The sequence below is a fragment of the Cetorhinus maximus genome, chromosome 19 (genome assembly GCF_964194155.1).
Source record: "Cetorhinus maximus chromosome 19, sCetMax3.hap1.1, whole genome shotgun sequence".
NCBI classification, from domain to species: Eukaryota; Metazoa; Chordata; class Chondrichthyes; order Lamniformes; family Cetorhinidae; genus Cetorhinus; species Cetorhinus maximus.
This window is the reverse complement of record NC_135897.1, coordinates 40,628,441-40,647,076: the sequence shown is the minus strand read 5'-3', so window position 1 is coordinate 40,647,076 and position 18,636 is coordinate 40,628,441. Positions and strand designations below refer to the sequence as shown.

At 44.4% G+C, this 18,636-nt stretch overlaps 1 protein-coding gene across 2 annotated transcripts in view; it reads left to right on the top strand.

Moving 5' to 3' along the window:
* The first annotated feature begins 5,999 nt into the window (after positions 1-5,999).
* trim59 (tripartite motif containing 59) overlaps positions 6,000-18,636 on the top strand; it is a 30,339-nt gene continuing 17,702 nt past the window's right edge. Inside the window, exon 1 of one of the 2 annotated variants that reach the window (XM_078563774.1) lies at positions 6,000-6,070. The gene's annotated coding sequence lies outside the window, so the exon portion shown is untranslated. The remainder of the gene's footprint in view (positions 6,071-18,636) is intronic. The other variant, XM_078563773.1, reaches the window with a different exon arrangement.

Genomic DNA, 18,636 nt, shown 5'->3' with positions numbered 1-18,636 from the left:
TTCCTGCAACACTGAGGAAAGAAATGCTGCAGCGTATAAATGAAAGTCACCTTGGCATAGAAGCATGCAGGAGAAGAGCTCGAGATGTAATGTATTGGCTTGGAATGGGAGCACAAATCGGTGAAATGGTGCTTGTGTGTGCAGTGTGCCAAAAGTACAGTAAGTTGTAACAAAAAAAAACACTTCAACCACATAGTGTTCCAGAGAGGCCCTGGCAGAAAATTGGAGTGGACTTGTTCACATTTGACAACAGTGAGTATCTACTAGCAGCAAAAAGCCAAAGTATTTTTTAAGGCTGTGCTGCTGAGAAATGATAGCAAGAGCATCACTGTAATGAATCATTTGAAATCAATTTTTGCTCACCACGGCATACCTGAAGTGCTCGTCTCAGATAATGGTCCACAATTCTCAGGCACAGAGTTTTGCAAATTTGCACAGGACTGGGAGTTTTGCTACACTATGTCAAGTCCCAATTATCCACAATCCAACGGAATGGTAGAACATACCGTGCAGACTTTAAAACACCTGTTGAAGAAGATAAAGGCAGATGGAACAGACCCCTACCTGGCTCTGCTGGATTTCAGGAATACTCCATTAAAGGGCATTGGATCATTTCCAGCACAGTTCCTGATGGGGAGAAGACTAAGAACTAAGCTTCCAACTGTGCCTCCACTATTATTTCCACAGCCAGTGAGCTACTGCGTGCAGGACCTGCTCAAACTGAGACAGCAGAAGCAGAAACAGTACTTTGATCGAGGTGCATGAGCTCTGCCTGACCTGAATAAAGGGAAGAAAGAAAGGACCTGGAATCCTGCTGTTATCACAGGGATCACAGGAGAACCAAGGTCTTACATAGTGCAGATTCCAAACGGACAACAGTACAGGAGAAACCGGAAATTCTTACGGAAAACAATTGAATCGCAACCTTGCTCTGAACCAGAAAGCGTAGCTGAAGATCAAAAACCAGAATGCACCAGTGAAGCAACAGATAACCAGACAAAGCCTGAGAGCCCTGAAAACCATCCAAGGGGTAATAGTGATACAGAGCTGGAAAAGGCCCCTTGTCCTTCAAAATCACCTTTGTCACCATTTGGAACATCCAGTGGAGGCATTATGGGAAAAAACACAGAGATACTGAGATCAGTAAAAGACAAAACAGAGTGAGAAAGAATAGATTAGAGACTTTATGTACTTGAGTCGTATAAAAGTTTGTTTTTTAAAAAAGGGAAATATCATGATAATAGCTGATTGTGGTAGTGGACTCCAGTATTAGATACTATACCATACTCTGTGCTAGATATGGGGTCACCTGACCCGGGGGTTGAAGGTCAGATAGCATATGTCGGAGCCTGTCTTGATAGAATTCAGTTACTGCAGATATGTGTTTATGTTAGAGAAATGTGTTATTGATAAAGTTAGCTCAGCTACAATGTTGATGGCCTGTGTGCATTGTGAGCAGGGAAACCAGCAAAGCAGGAAAGATATTAACTCTGCTAGTCTTAACAAACCTGCAAATAATGGGAATTATTTTCATTCATGTCCCTCACACAATTATCAAGGAGATTTAAGAGTTTGAGACCTCATTATTACATTTATGGATTAGGACAAAGCCTAGCACTTCCAAGGTGCATTTTCTTGGGTCAATTACCTTTGCAAAATTATCCTGGCTTCAGAGGTTCTTCATCCCATAAAGCATTACAGCAGCTTAAGTAGAAGAAATTAGAAGATTTTCCAAGGGAAAATCAGTTTTTCTACTGCTGGGAATCCAGTTTATTGAATGGATGAAAAGAGCTCAGTGATAGTGAGCCTGCATATGAACCTGTGTGATTGGCTGCAAGTCCTACAGATTTTAAGAACACAGGTTCAGTACAGGGGAAAATGTCTTCGCTTATTGATCAATACTAAACACGTGCAAAACATGGGGTTACCATCAGAGGGTGCAGTAGCAAGCACAACTAAAATTTAAACATAAAATATTGCGGATGCTGGAAAACTGAAGTAAAAACAGAAAGCACTGGAAATCTGTGACTTTTAGAATGATGTAGGGGTTTACAGGTCACACATACCATTTTAGGTTTCTGCAGTAGTACACTTTTTACCCCAAACTAACTTTTCACTCATTCTACTGACTGTTGATATGATCCATCGTAGTTTCAATTTCCTAGGTAATTCGGCAAAGGTCAGAAAATACTGTAAGAAAATTAATTTGCACGAAAGGTTATAATCACTCAATTGATCTACTTTTTTTATCTATAGGTATATTAAGAATAAAAAGAAAAAAATAATGGATTTTGCTTCAACATTTCCTTTGATAGAGGTGTGTCGATCCTTACACTGGAAAAGGAGAAAACAGCCAATGAACTTGTGATTAGTGCTGTTTATAGATCGGAGGTATCTGACAGATATAGGGGGGAAGAATTTTCTGAGCACAGAATCTTCAGGATCATTTGGACAGAGTGGAAAAGCAACAGAAACTTCAGAGTCTGAAATTGAGTCCAGACCAGTGTGGACTAGCTGCTACTGAAAACTCAGCCTTAACATAAATGGCAGAAGGATCCTGGGAGTGCGACTTTGTATTGAAAGAATGAAGTCCAGGTTGGCTGTGTCTTTACGTCTTAAGGGAATCACCGAATGTTTTTTTTTCAAAAATATACTTTATTCATAAAATATCTGGAAGAACATTCCAAACTATTTCAAAATCACCATCACATAAGTACAATCAGATTCAACTTTTACACATTTATCACAAGGTGCATCAATACAATCAATAAATATTACAATCATTTCAATATGGTCAATGCAGACAATCAGACAATGGTATTGGAGTTATCAACATACATCATGTTGCACTCTGAGGTGCTTCAATACATTTATAATACACTTAGTATTCACTGCATACATTCATTTTGAGCTGTACAGCCCGAGGGGCTCTCAATAGTTCCCAGTCCCTTGGTGCACTGTGGCAGAAAGGTCTTAGACAGCGACCTTTCCCCATTGCGCCTTTGCAGCGGCTGCCCCAAGCTTTAGTGCGTCCCTCAGCACGTAGTCCTGGACTTTGGAATGTGCCAGTCTGCAACACTCAGTCGGGACAACTCTTTGTGCTGGAAGACCAACAAGTTTCAGGCAGACCAAAGAGCGTCTTTCACCGAGTTGATGATCCTCCAGCTGCAGTTGATGTTTCCCTCGGTGTGTATCCCTGGGAACAGCCCGTAGAGCACAGAGTCCTGTGTCACAGAACTGCTCAGGATGAACCTCGACAGAAACCACTGCATCTCTCTCCAGACCTTCTTTGCAAAGGCACAATCCACAAGGAGGTGAACAACGGTCTCTTCCCCACCACAGCCACCTCAAGGGCAACGTGCAGAGGGGGTGAGACTCCTGGCGTGTTGGAAGGATCTGACGGGGAGGGCCTTTCTCACCACCAGCCAAGCTACGTCTTGGTGCTTGTTGGAAAGTTCTGGCGATGAGGCATTCTGCCAAATGACTTTGACAGTCTGCTCGGGGAACCATCCCACAGGATCCACCCTCTCCTTTTCCCCCAGGGCCTCTAAGACGTTACGTGCCGACCACTGCCTGATGGACTAGTCAAAGGTGTTTCTCTGCATAAATTTTTCCACGAGGGACAGGTGGTGTGGCATGGTCCAACTACTTGGAGCGTTCCGCGGCAGGGTGGCCAGACCCATCCTTCGTAACACCGGGGACAGGTAGAACCTCAGCACGTAGTGACATTTGGAGTTTGCGTACTGAGGGTCTACGCACAGCTTGATGCAGCCACACACGAAGGTGGCCATCAGTATGAGGGTGATGTTGGGCATGTTTTTTTCCCCCTTTATCTAGAGGCTTGTACATTGCGTCCCTGCGGACACAATCCATTTTCAACCTCCAGATAAAGTGAAAGATGGTTCGGGTGATCGCCATCGCGCAGGTGTCTGGAATGGGCCAGACCTGCGCCACGTACAACAACAACGTGAGTGCCTCACACCTGATGAACAGGTTCTTACCCACAATGGAGAGGGAGCGTCGCCCCCACATGTCCATTTTTCTTTTCACCATAGACACTCACTCCTTCCAGTTTCTAACACATGCCCCGGTCCCTCCGAACCATATCCCCAGCACCTTCAGGCCGTCAGCCCTGACGGTGAAGGGGACAAAGGATCGGTCAGCCCAGTTCCCAAAGAACATGGCCTCGCTCTTCCCACGATTTACCTTGGCTCCCGAGGCCAGTTTGAACTGGTTGCAGATGTGGATCAGTCTGTGCACCGACAGCGGATCCGAGCAGAAGATGGTGACATCGTCCATGTACAGGGAGGCTTTGACCTGAGTGCTTCCACTGCCTGGGATCGTCACTCCTCTTATGCCCAGATCCTTCCTGATGGACTCAACAAAGGGTTCTATGCAACACACAAACAGGACAGGGGAGAGAGTGCAGCCCTGCCTGACTCCAGATTTAATCAGAAAGCTATATCACCGAATGCTTTTTTTTTGCAAAAATATACTTTATTCATATAATATCTTCAACCACATTCCAAACCATTTCAAAATCACCATTACAAAGGTACAATCAGGTTCAACTTTTACATGTATCGCAAGGTGCATCAGTACAAACAATGAATATTACAATCATTTGCAGACATTCATTTTGGGCTGTACAGCCTGAGGGGCTCTACACAGTTCCCAGCCCCTCGGTGCACTGTGGCAGAAAGGTCTTAGGCAGCAACCCTTCTCCATTGCGCCTTTGCGGCAGCTGCCCCAAGCTTTAGTGCGTCCCTCAGCATGTAGTCCTGGACTTTGGAATGTGCCAGTCTGCAACACTCGGTCGGGGACAACTCTTTGCGCTGGAAGACCAACAAGTTTTGGGCAGACCAAAGAGCGTCTTTCACCGAGTTGATGATCCTCCAGCTGCAGTTGATGTTTGTCTCGGTGCGTTTCCCTGGGAACAGCCCGTAGAGCACAGAGTCCTGTGTCACAGAACTGCTCGGGATGAACCTCGACAGAAACCACTGCATCTCTCTCCAGACCTTCTTTGCAAAGGCACAATCCACAAGGAGGTGAACAACTGTCTCTTCCCCACCACAGCCACCTTGAGGGCAACGTGCCAAGGGGGTGAGACTCCTGGCGTTTAGGAAGGATCTGACGGGGAGGGCCTTTCTCACCACCAGCCAAGCTATGTCTTGGTGCTTGTTGGAAAGTTCTGGCGATGAGGCATTCTGCCAAATGACTTTGACAGTCTGCTCGGGGAACCATCCCACAGGATCCACCCTCTCCTTTTCCCTCAGGGCCTCTAAGACGTTACGTGCCGACCACTGCCTGATGGACTTGTGGTCAAAGGTGTTTCTCTGCATAAATTTTTCCATGAGGGACAGGTGGTACGGCATAGTCCAACTACTTGGAGCGTTCCGCGGCAGCGTGGCCAGTCTCATCCTTCGTAACACCAGGGACGGGTAGAACCTCGGCACGTAGTGACATTTGGAGTTTGCGTACCGAGGGTCTACGCACCGCTTGATACAGCCACACACAAAGGTGGCCATCAGTATGAGGGTGATGTTGGGCACGTTTTCTCCCCCCTTTATCTAGAGGCTTGTACATCACGTCCCTGCGGACACGATCCATTTTCCCGAATGCAGCTTTACACAATGGAGCCCAGATATCCTGAACCTGCGTTAGAATCACTGACGGTTCCAGATCGTAGCAGCTCATTTGATTGACGGTTGTTTCATATTGAGGGTATAGTTTACTGTAAATAATTAAAACTATTTCCGAAAGGAGCTCCAGGAGCCAGCACCAACATTTGCAATGTTGGGTGGGTAGTTTGGAGGTTCTGGTTTGCCGCGCGGTTCGCCCTGATTTTCCTGAACGCGGTTTGATGGTTCGTTGTTATGTTTAAGATTCAAATGTGAGCAGCTGCCTCGGCTATTCGCTGGTTTGGACGAGGGGGGGGATGTCCAGACATGCGTGTTGCAGAAAGTCTTCTCGGAAACGGCGGTTGAAAGCGAGTTCAGCAGGGGGTGAGGGGGTGGTTCATTCAAACTGACCGGGCGCTCGGACAGCTGGGCCCTCGTCCTGTCGCCCGGTAAGTGGCGCCTCTATTGTCCCTTTTTTCTCCCTCTTGCTCGCGGTCTCGCAGCGAAAAAAAATACTCAGCGGCAGCCTTAAAGCTGTTAACCAGCCCCCCCGGTGTTCAAGATTAGGCCCGATTCAAACGAAATGGGGCAGAAAGACCTTGGGCGAAGGGGGGTGGGGGGAGCGGGGGCCGGGGGGTGGGGTTAGGGGTGGGGGGAGCAGGGCGCGGGGGGAGCGGGGTTAGGGGTGGGGGGAGTGGGGGGGCGGGGGGGGGGTAAGGGGTGGGGGGAGTGGGGGGGCGGGGGGGGGTAAGGAGTGGGGGGGCGGGGGTTAGGGGTTTGGGGGGGGGGTCGTTAGGACCCACCTCCTAACACATGAAGATGTGAAGCCGGGAGCCTCGGCCGCGGGGAAACTGAGCCCCATTTGTAATGTGTACCTGGTTTGTTCATGTCGAGTCTCTCAGAACCGTTAGGGGGAGAGGGTAAAGGTGCCGAGGCATCGCCTATTCCAAAACAGCACCTTCCAACCAACAGACAACAAAGCAAATTGGATCCGTTTAGGCGAAATCGGGATCAAAACGCGCGAACAGAAACATTTCTTTTTTAAAAAAGACATTTACTGAAAGCCGATCGAGTTATTTGTGTTCGGTAGAATCCTAACCTGACATTATATAAACTTCGAACGATAAAACAAATACCACTTGTGCATCTGAAGCCTTTTTTTGGGTCGTGGTCCGAAAACAAATATGAATTCCAAACTGGTGTGAAGGCTACAGATATGCAGCATCTTCGGATGTAACTGATGATCGAACTACCAGAAATGATTGTACAAAGACACAGTTGTGAAGGACAATCATTTAGCACGAGATGCTAAACCATTGCTGTCAGTATTTGGTACTTTTTTTGCCTGGCGTATGGTTCATGTTTGATTAAAATCACTAAATATTATGACCACCTGACCCATTGTGTACCTTGGTGCCATCAAGTCATGTTTGTGAAATGAGCTGAGAATAGACATCCTTGTCATCTTGCTTTGAGGTCAATTTGACACAAGGTTACAATTGGCATTTACCCCTCTGTATATTTCACGATAGTAATTTTATTTATTTTTAAAAATTTAAACTATTATATTATGTTTCATTCAACCATGAATCAAATGAGCTGCTATGATCTGTGTAATTGTCTTGGAACCGTCAGTGATTCTAACGCAGGTTCAGGATATTTGGGCTCCATTGTGTAAAGCTGCATTCAGTGATTCCCTTAAGACGTAAAGACACAGCCAACCTGGACTTCATTCTTTCAATACAAAGTCGCATTCCCAGGATCCTGCCATTTCTGTTAAGGCTGAGTTTTCAGTAGCAGCGAGTCCACACTGGTCTAGACTCAATTTCAGACTCTGAAGTTTCTGTTGCTTTTCCACTCTGTCCAAATGATCCTGAAGATTCTGTGCTCAGAAAATTCTACCCCCCTATATCTGTCAGATACCTCCGATCTATAAACAGCACTAATCACAAGTTCATTGGCTGTTTTCTCCTTTTCCAGTGCAGAGATCTACACACCTCTGTCAAAGGAAATGTTGAAACAAAAGCACAGTTTAAATCCATTATTTTAAATAACTATACAGAAATTAACACCATGTACACAAAGATTTTTTTTAAAAAAATCATTATTTTTGTATTACTAAAATGGGCTTGTCACTTTTCATGAAGAAGAACCTGGAAAATAAGCTTGTCACAGTGACCACATTCATAAACATCTTTGAAATATTGGACATATGTCATTGTAATGCACAATTATCAATAGATGAAGTATTGCCTAGTAGATTTACTTGAGTGACTATGTCCCTTCATGCATTAGATTTAGAAGTATCAATATTTATGTATTTCTATGTCTTGTTCTGTCATTTTAACAAAAAGCCTTTAGTAAGAAAACAAGCCAAATGTACCAAACATAAACTTTTCTGATCAAAATTTTGATGCATCATCTCTTAACCTTAACAAAATAAAATTCTACTAAATGTCAGTGCTGTGTCATGTAACCTGAAGGTGGCACCTGAAAGCTCCCACTGTTTACCCAACACCCCCTATATTGGAATATGAAACAGATTAGCTCCTAATTATATTTGTAGTTCAATTACCAGACAGGCAATACTGTATAACAAATTTCTTCTCAAGAGGAAGTTATTTATTTGCCTTTGTTGTTTCTAAATGAAACTGCTAATAATTTCCATTTCTCAGCCTTGATTTTGAAACTCTGTAAACCTAATCTTATTTGGTAAAATGAATAGTTAGGTTCGAGTAGTATTTTCTAGTTACATACTTTCTTGTTAAAATGGAAATTGATTTTTCTAAAATGACATTACATATTATGCATTCAAAAGTAATGCCGGAAAAATAATTATTGAGAAAGTAATCCTTGAGTTTGTGATAAAAGCAAAATACTGCAGATGCTGGAAATCTGAAATAAAAACAAAATGCTGGGGAAAACTCAGCAGGTTTGGCAGAATCTGTGGAGAGAGAAACAGAGTTAATGTTGAGTCCGTATGACTCTTCTTCAGACTCTTCTCCATCACACTCCTGACTTGTGCCTTGTAGGCGGTGGACAGGCTTTGGGGAGTCAGGAAGTGAGTTACTTGCTGCAGGATTCCAAGCCTCTGACGTGCTTTTGTAGCCACAGTATTTATATATCAAGTCCAGTTCAGTTTCTGAACAATGGTAACACCCAGGAAGTTGATAGTGGGGGGATTCAGCGATGGTAATGCCATTGAATGTCAAGGGTGATGGTTAGATTTGCTCTTGTTGGAGATGGTCATTGCCTGGCACTTGTGAGGCACGAATGTTACTTGCCACTTGTTAGCCCAAGCCTGGATGTTGTCCGGGTCTTGCTGCATTTGGACATGGACTGCTTCAGTGTGTGAGGAGTCGCGAATGGTGCTGAACATTGTGCAGTCATCAGCGAACAATCTCCACTTCTGACCTTATGATGGAAGGAAGGTCATTGATGAGGCAGCTGAAGATGGTTGGGCCTAGGTTCTACCCTGAGGAACTCCTGCAGTGGAATTGGAACTGAGATGATTGACCTCCAACAACCACAACCATCTTCCTTTGTGATAGGTATGACTCCAACCAGCGGAGAATTTTCATCCTGATTCCCATTGACTCCAGTTTTGCCATGGCTCCGTGATGCCACACTCAGTCAAATACTGCCTTGACGTCGAGGGCAGTCACTCTCACCTCACCTCTGGAGTTCAGCTCTTTTGTCCATGTTTGAACCAAGGCTGTAATGAGGTCAGGAGCTGAGTGGCCCTGGCGGAACCCAAACTGAGCGTCAGTCAGCAGATTATTGCTAAGCAAGTGCTGCTTGAGAGCACTGTTGATGACCCCTTGCATCACTTTACTGATGATGGAGAGTAGACTGATGGGGCGGTAATTAGCTGGGTTGGATTGTATGTCCTGCTTCTTGTGTACAGGACATACCTGGGTGACTTTCCACATTGCCGGATAGGTGCCAGTCTTGAGGCTGTGCTGGATCAGCTTGGCGAGGGGCGTGGCATGTTCTGGAACTCCAGTCTTCAGTACTATTGCTGAATGCTGTCAGGGCTTAACCTTTGCAGTATCCAATGTCTTCAGTGGTTTCTTGATATCACGGGGAGTTAATCAAATTGGCTGAAGACTGGCTGTGATGCTGGGCACCTCCGGAGGAGGCCGAGATAGATTATCCACTTGGCACTTCTGGCTGAAGATTGTTGCGAATGCTTCAGCCTTATCTTTTGCACTGACGTGCTGGGCTCACCCATCATTGAGGATGGGGATATTTGTGGAGCCTCCCCTACCAGAGATGTTGTTTAATTGTCCACCACCATTCATGACTGGATGTGGCAGGACTGCAGAGCTTAGATCTGATCTGTTGGTTGTGGAATCGCTTAGCTCTGTCTATCACTTGCTGCATATGCTGTTTGGCACGTAAGTAGTCCTGTGTTATAGCTTCACCAGGTTGACACCTCATTTTTAGGTATGACTGGTGCTGCTCCTGGCATGCCTCATGGATGCCCAGTCTTGAGTTGCTAGATCTGTTCAAAATCTTTCCTCATTTAGCACAGTGGTAGTGCCACACAACACGATGGAGGGTATCCTCAATGTGAAGGCGGGACTTTGTCTCCACAGGGAGTGTATGTTGGTCATTCCTATCGATACTGTCATGGACAGATGCATCTGCAGCTGGCAGGTTGGTGAGGATGAGGTCAAGTATGTTTTTCCCTCTTGGTTCCCTCACCACCTGCCGCAGACCAGTCTAGCAGCTATGTCCTTTAGGACTTGGCCAGCTCGGTCAGTAGTGGTGCTACTGAGCCACTTTTGGTGATGGACATTGAAGCACCCCTCCCCCCATCCAGAGTACATTCTGCACCCTTGCCACTCTCAGTGCTTTCTCCAAGTGCTGTTCAACATGGAGGAGTTATAGGTTGATACTCAGTGATTCCTGTATATTTAATGGAATTTATGGATTGAAACAGGAAATTGAACCGGCTGCTCCGTGAGAGCCACATATACAAATGTTGGATAGGAACAGAATTGCTCGAGAATGGTCCAGTATAGATAGATATGAGAAAAAGACTTGTGTTTTTAGTTAGCACCTTTCATGACCACTGGACATCTTGATGTGCCTAACAGCCAATTAAATACTTTTTCCGTACCAGGGTTTAACACAGAAATCGAGGCTGACACTCCAGTGCAGTATTGAGAAGCATTGCAGTGTTGGAGGTGCCGTTTTTTAGGATGAGACATTAAACCAGTTGCCAGCTTGGGTGGATGTAAAAGATCCCATGGCACTATTTTGGAGAAGAGCAGGCAAGTTATCCCTGGTCAATATTTATCCCTCAATCAACATCACAAAAACAGATTATCTGGTCATTTTCACTGCTGTTTGTGGGAGCTTGTGAGTGCAAATTAGCTACCACATTTGCTACATTACAACAGTGACTACATTTCAGAAAGTACTTCATTCACTATAATGCTTTGAATCATGAAAAATGCTATGTTAGTGCAAATCTTTCTTCCTTTTTTTTTTGAGGGGTCACTCTAATGTGTTTATTGTGGGATAAGTATTCTACTGCACTGGAGTGTCAGCCTTGATTTTTGTGTTCAGTTCTTGGAGTTGAACTTGAATCCACAACTGTGTGACTTTGAGGTGCGAGTGCTACCAATTCAGCCAAGGCAACATATATGGAAGCTTAGGCTGAATTACTGGGTGAGAAGTTAATACCTTTGAAGCGCTCAGAGGAAAAAGTTGAGATAAGTAAATAAATTTAGATTTGAAAATCTGATTTTACTTACAAGGCACATCATCATCATCATGTATGCTCTGCCCAAATGCAGGTCCTTGGCTCATTGTCTGCTGATTCTTCATCCTGAGCCATTTTCTTGGCACTTTTTGTCAGTGGTAGTTTGCCATTGTCTTCCACTCTCAGGGGGAAGACGCAGGTCCCACGTCTACCTCAGCCAGAATGGGAATTGAACCCCGCACTGCTGACATTATTTTGAACCACATACTAGTTATCCAGCAAACTGAGCTAACCGCCCCCTACACAACATATAAGCATTGACTACACTTTGACAGGTTTCACACCCAGGCGGATAAGGTCAGAAATACTTTGTGTAGTTTGTTTGGCAGCACCTGAGACAGTCCTTCAAACTCCTTGTGACAAATTAGCTAACTTTACAAAATAAATCCTTTCCACTCAAAAGTTGATTTATATTGCAGTTCTATAAACAAGCTATTCTGTTGCCTTGTAAATGATGTAGGATTTTATCCCATGTGGCTTAAAGGTCACAGGGGCCTTCATGCCCACATCTACACAGTAAATAAGATATCATTACCTTATTTGTTAATTGCTTTTATTGTTCCAAACCATGACCAAACCATGAAATTCTTATCCTTTTAGTAACTTAATTTTGGAGTAATATTGCCACGTCTTGTTGTGAAGTATGAAAATCAAGGAGCGTGTAAAGGATTTGTCTTTGCTGTAGATATGAACACACGCATACCAGATGCTCTGTCAGAACCCATGGGATATTTTGTTTTGTAATTCTGCATGTTACAAAATATCTGTTGAGCAACAGTTTCCTTATTAGTTTATCCAATATTATGGTTTACTCCCAATATTATAATGACAATTAACAGCCTTTGTTTGAATTTCTAAGTACAAAGAGAGTAGTTGATCTGAAAAGACTAGAGTACAGCATTTATTTCATAAATAAGGAAGGTCAGTAATTGAGTGAGCGAGAAACATTTTTTCATATCAAGTTAAGTAAGCTGGTGATGATTTAGCCAGTTTGTTATTGTTAATAAGATAAATTTTAAGTGACTTAAAGCAACAATAGTTTTTCCAGTAATCAATGTGTGATTGTGTGGTAACACATTTTAAAAAATAATTTAACTGATCCAATGAAAAATAGCTACACACACATGGAAATAGCAAATCTGAAATTAAAACGGAAGATGCTGCAATTGTACAAATTGATGCACATTGAACAAAAGTTCTCAAGCAGTTTGGTTGCTGAGGCTACATATGTTCCTACAATACAAAACAAAAACAGAATTACCTGGAAAAACTCAGCAAGTCTGGCAGCATCGGCGGAGAAGAAATCAGTCAACGTTTCGAGCCTCCATGGCCCTTCGGCAGAACTGCAGCATAGTTTCAGCAAGGGAGAAATATAAATTGGTTTAAGGTGGGTGGGGGGCGGGGGGGAAGAGACACATTGAGGGTGTGGTGTGAGCAGATAATAATCAAAAGATGTCAGAGACAAAAGGGTCAAAGAGGTGTTGAAGGTGGTGGTCTTTGTCTGAGAAAAGTGCTAATTAAGAATGGAAGACAGGATATTCAAAGTACAGCTCTAGTGGGGGTGGGGTGGAAAGACTAAAGGTTTTAGTTTTAGATTTAAAAATAATGGAAATAGGTGGGGAAAGAAGAATCTATATAAATTATTGAAAAAAAAAAGCGGGTGGGGGGGGGAAAGAAACGGGGTGGGGATGGGGGGAGGGGGAGTTTAAGATCTAAAGTTGTTGAATTCAATATTCAGCCCAGAGGGCTGTAAAGTGCCTAGTCGGAAGATGAGGTGCTGTTCCTCCAGTTTGCGTTGGGCTTCACTGGAACAATGCAGCAAGCCAAGGACAGACATGTTGGCAAGAGAACAGGGTGGAGTGTTAAAATGGCAAGCGACAGGGAGGTTTGGGTCTTTCTTGCGGACAGACCGCAGGTGTTCCGCAAAACGGTCGCCCAGTTTGCGTTTGGTCTCTCCAATGTAGAGGAGACCGCATTGGGAGCAACGAATGCAGTAGACTAAGTTAGGGGAAATGCAAGTGAAATGCTGCTTCACTTGAAAGGAGTGTTTGGGCCCTTGGACGGTGAGGAGAGAGGAAGTGAAGGGGCAGGTGTTGCATCTTCTGCGTGGGCATGGGGAGGTGCCATAAGTGGGGGTTGAGGAGTAGGGGGTGATGGAGGAGTGGACCAGGGTGTCCCGGAGGGAACGATCCCTACGGAATGCCGTCAAGGGGGGTGAAGGGAAGATGTGTTTGGTGGTGGCATCATGCTGGAGTTGGCGGAAATGGCGGAGGATGATCCTTTGAATGCGGAGGCTGGTGGGGTGATAAGTGAGGACAAGGGGGACCCTATCATGTTTCTGGGAAGGAGGAGAAGGCGTGAGGGAGGATGCGCGGGATATGGGCCGGACACGGTTGAGGGCCCTGTCAACGACCGTGGATGGAAAACCTCGGTTAAGGAAGAAGGAGGACATGTCAGAGGAGCTGTTTTTGAAGGTAGCGTCATCAGAACAGATGCGACGGAGGCGAAGGAACTGAGAGAATGGGATGGAGTCTTTACAGGAAGCGGGGTGTGAGGAGCTGTAGTCGAGGTAGCTGTGGGAGTCGGTAGGCTTGTAATGGATATTGGTGGACAGTCTATCATCAGAAATTGAGACAGAGAGGTCAAGGAAGGGAAGAGAAGTGTCAGAGATGGTCTACTGCATTCGTTGCTCCCAATGCGGTCTCCTCTACATTGGAGAGACCAAACGCAAACTGGGCGACCGTTTTGCGGAACACCTGCGGTCTGTCCGCAAGAAAGACCCAAACCTCCCTGTCGCTTGCCATTTTAACACTCCACCCTGTTCTCTTGCCAACATGTCTGTCCTTGGCTTGCTGCATTGTTCCAGTGAAGCCCAGCGCAAACTGGAGGAACAGCACCTCATCTTCCGACTAGGCACTTTACAGCCCTCTGGGCTGAATATTGAATTCAACAACTTTAGATCTTAAACTCCCCCTCCCCCCATCCCCACCCCGTTTCTTTCCCCCCCCACCCGCTTTTTTTTTTCAATAATTTATATAGATTCTTCTTTCCCCACCTATTTCCATTATTTTTAAATCTAAAACTAAAACCTTTAGTCTTTCCACCCCACCCCAACTAGAGCTGTACTTTGAATATCCTGTCTTCCATTCTTAATTAGCACTTTTCTCAAAGACCACCACCTTCAACACCTCTTTGACCCTTTTGTCTCTGACATCTTTTGATTATTATCTGCTCACACCACACCCTCAATGTGTCTCTTCCCCCCCGCCCCCCACCCACCTTAAACCAATTTATATTTCTCCCTTGCTGAAACTATGCTGCAGTTCTGCCGAAGGGCCATGGAGGCTCGAAACATTGACTGATTTCTTCTCCGCCGATGCTGCCAGACTTGCTGAGTTTTTCCAGGTAATTCTGTTTTTGTTTTGTTTTGGATTTCCAGCATCCGCAGTAGCTTTTAGCTTTTTGTTTTTATCTCTATGTTCCTACAATGGTACCTAAAGAAGTCAATAATTTGTGTGAATCAGGTGTTGGCTGTTCCTGTGCGAAACAAAACTGACGTCTATGATGATGTGAAGTCAACTGAATTATTGGCTGCCCCAGTGTAATAAGCTTGATATGCTACACAGCAGCAAGGTCTCAGGAATTGAATTTTGCAGGATTGGTGGCTTTCTAATTGTTGCTAATGTTTTGAGTGCATTACTGATTTAGGGATGCAGGAAGGATGACTGAGTCAGCAGTACATTGGCTTTTTGAAGATGAGGCCCAGATGAGTAGTTAACTTGGGTGATCCTGGTGGAAAATAAAGGAGAAAAACTTAAGATTTACCTGTAATCCTTTCTTGCAAGTGGCTCCTGCAATGGGCGCAGAAATTAGTGCTGTTTTCAACTGCAGCAATTGTATCAAGGGGAGCAGGCCTAATTTTTATCGTAAATGAATTTTGCACCCAGCAGGTGCCTAGGCTTCTATCATCTAGGAAACTTCCCTGCACTAGGTATACCAGGCACAAAGAGAGCCTCTTATTTTCGTGCCTGATGATAATATGTGGTCTTGTGCCCAAATCACTGTGATGCATTGGATGCTATAGACCACATCACCAGCCATCTAAAGTTTAAATTCATATTATGGCTGGTTTGCGTAACTCTCACTTTACTGTTGCTAATAGACGTAAAACCCGAACTTTGTCCTCAAAAAGGCAATGCACAGCTGACACCATCGACCTCCCTGCTCCATGAAATGAAGCAGAGGTGGATTTAAAACGTATCTACCAATGAAGCGGCAGTATTAAAAACAAGACCTTACAAATTTCAAGTACGATGAAGCTCAAGCAGGACAAACTAGCAATTATGGAAAATAATATGGATAGGATCTAGTTAAACCCTGGTAATTTGGTCCTTAGGGGGATCAATACCTTGGCATAGAGTGTTCTAGAGGAATTGCAAATTCACATTTGCAAATTGTTATCAGAAAACTTGCGATCGTGATTCTCTTTCATGTGGTTTATGCTTCAATGAAATCTAATTTACACATTTTTATTAGCATGTCAAATTACAGCAAATGCATGGTTTTAAATCAATACCTCACTTCTACCCAAAATATTGAAAGGTAGAGTTTCTGCTTTGGGCACAATTGATGATTGGAGTTTAAATTGTGTCTGAAATTATGAAATAGTTTTGAGAAGTTTTTTTTGTCAAGTTTCTGCTGAAATTAATTTCCATATCACCAAATATAAAATAGGCCCCAAACAAGAATAGTTGGGGACTATTTAGAATATATTTTACTTTATATATAAAAAAAAAAATTCCTTGGTATATACAGTATAGCATTGTGGCATTGTTACTGGACTAGTGACCCAGAGGCCCGACTAATGCTCCAGAGACAAGTTCAGATCCTACCACAGCAGCTAGGGGAATTTTAATTAATTAATTAATTCATTCAATTAATATATCTGGAATAAAATGCCAGTCTCATAGTTAATGATCATGAAACTAATGGATAGTGGAAAAATCCCATCTGGTTCACCAATGTGCTTCAGGGGAGCAAATTTGCCATCCTTACCAGGTTGGCCAACTCTGGGGTGGGTGGAGAAATAAGAGACACTTGGCCAGAGATAGCTGCAGAGATAGTGGATGTGTTGCCTATGATTTTCCAAAATTCCTTGGATTCGGGAATGGTCCTATCAGATTGGAAGTTGGCAAATGTAACACTGCTTTTCAATAAAGGAGGGAGAGAGAAAACAGGGAGCTACAGTTTAGTTAACCTAACATCAATCATTGGGAAAATACTAGGATCTATTATTAAGGAAGTCTTATCATACTTAGAAAAGTATAGTATGATTAGAACAAATCAGCATGGTTTTACAAAAGGGAAATCCTGTTTGACAAATTGATTGGAGTTTTTTTTGAGGATGTAATTTGTAAAGATAAAGGGGACCCAGTAGATGTAGCATACCTGGATTTCCAAAAGGTATTTGATAAAGGTGCCATACAAAAATATTAATAGGTACGATAAGGGCTCATGGAGTTGCGGGTAATATATTAGCATGGATAGAGGATTAGTTAACAGGAGGCAAAGACTACATAAAAGGGGCATTTTCAAATGGGCAGGCTGTGACTAGTGGATTGCTGCAAGGATCAGCGCTGGGGCCTCAGCTATTTGCAATCTATATTAATGACTTGGATGAAGAGTGTATCTAAATTTGCTGATGATACAAAGCTAGGTGGAATGGTAAGCTGTGGGAGGACTGCAGAGAGGCTGCATAGAGATATAGAAGGTTAAGTGAGTGGGAAACAGGATAGTAGATAGAGTATAATGTGGGGAAGTGTGAAGTTATTCACTTTAGTCATCAAGGGTAGAAAAGCAGAATGTTTTTTACAAGGTGTGAAACTTTAAATATTGATGTTCAGAGAGACTTCGGTGTTCTTGTACAAGGAATGCAGAAAGTTAGTGTGCATTTTCAGCAAGCAATTAGCAAGGCAATTGGCATATTGACTTTTATTGCAAGGGGATTTGAGGTCTTGCTACAATTGTACAGGGCTTTGGTGAGACCACACCTGGAATACTGAGTGAAGTTTTGGTCTCCATATTTTGGGAAGGATATAATTGCATTGGAGGTGGTACAGCAAAGGTTCACTAGATTGGTCCCTGGGATGAAGGACTTTTCCTATGATGAGAGACTGAGTAAATTGGGCTTATATTCTCTGGAATTTAGAAGAATGGGAGGCGATCTCATTGAAACATAGATTCTGAAGGGGCTTAATAGAGTAGATGCTATAGGGGATTGTTTCTGCTGGTCAAGGAATTTAAAAAGTGGGACACAAGCTCCAGATAAGGGGCCGATCATTTAGGACTAAGATGAGGCAGAATTTTCCTGCTGTGTGCGGGAACAGGCCCCACGTGTAAAATGACGCGCGGTGACGTTGGGCGAGCATCCTGACGTCGCCGCGCTCCATCGCGATATTTCGGTGGGCGGGCGCACGATGATATCCGCTGCGCGCCCGCCATTAATTAACCGGCCGCTTAAGACCCTTGACTCACTAATCAACGCTGATTTTTTGGTGCCCATGCAATCTTCGGGTCGGTGCACGGGTGCAACAGGCAGGCGGGTAGGACACATTTGTATAAACCTCATCCACGGGCAGGATAATAGGGCTCACTGGGGTCGCGAGTGTGCACTATCAAATGTTGATTTTTCAAAGTTATTGAAACTTGCCTATGTGATCTGCAGTACTTCAAAACGCATACCAGCTGCTTTGTCTGGACTCTTAACCTTCAGGTCAGCGCTCTGCCCTGAGGAATCTTTTTTTGGGCCTGCAGGTCTCAGGAAGCCTTCCCTTAGCATGGGAATGGGAGCTGAACTGTCCACTGGGGGCACCTCCTCTGAGGAGGAAGGGAGGGCTAGAAGGGGAAGGAGGCCAGGAGTCCACATTCAGCCTCCAGAGGAGCCACCTTAGGGAGGACAGACGCAAGCACAAGGGGCGCAGGGCCAAGAGGTAGGCCAAGGCGGAAGGGGCCGCAGAAGATGTCACTATCCTGCTGCCAGAGTTTACAGGCAGCGATGCAGCTTCCTCAATATGACTGCGGTGCAGTGCCGAAGGAGGCTCCGTCTCTCAAGGGAGACAGTCAACTATATCTCATGTCAGATGATTGCGCCTGAGATCTCCGTGAACTGTGTGGGTGGACACCCCATGCCACTGGCTCTAAAGGTCACAGCTGCCCTCAACTTCTACACCTCTGGCTCCT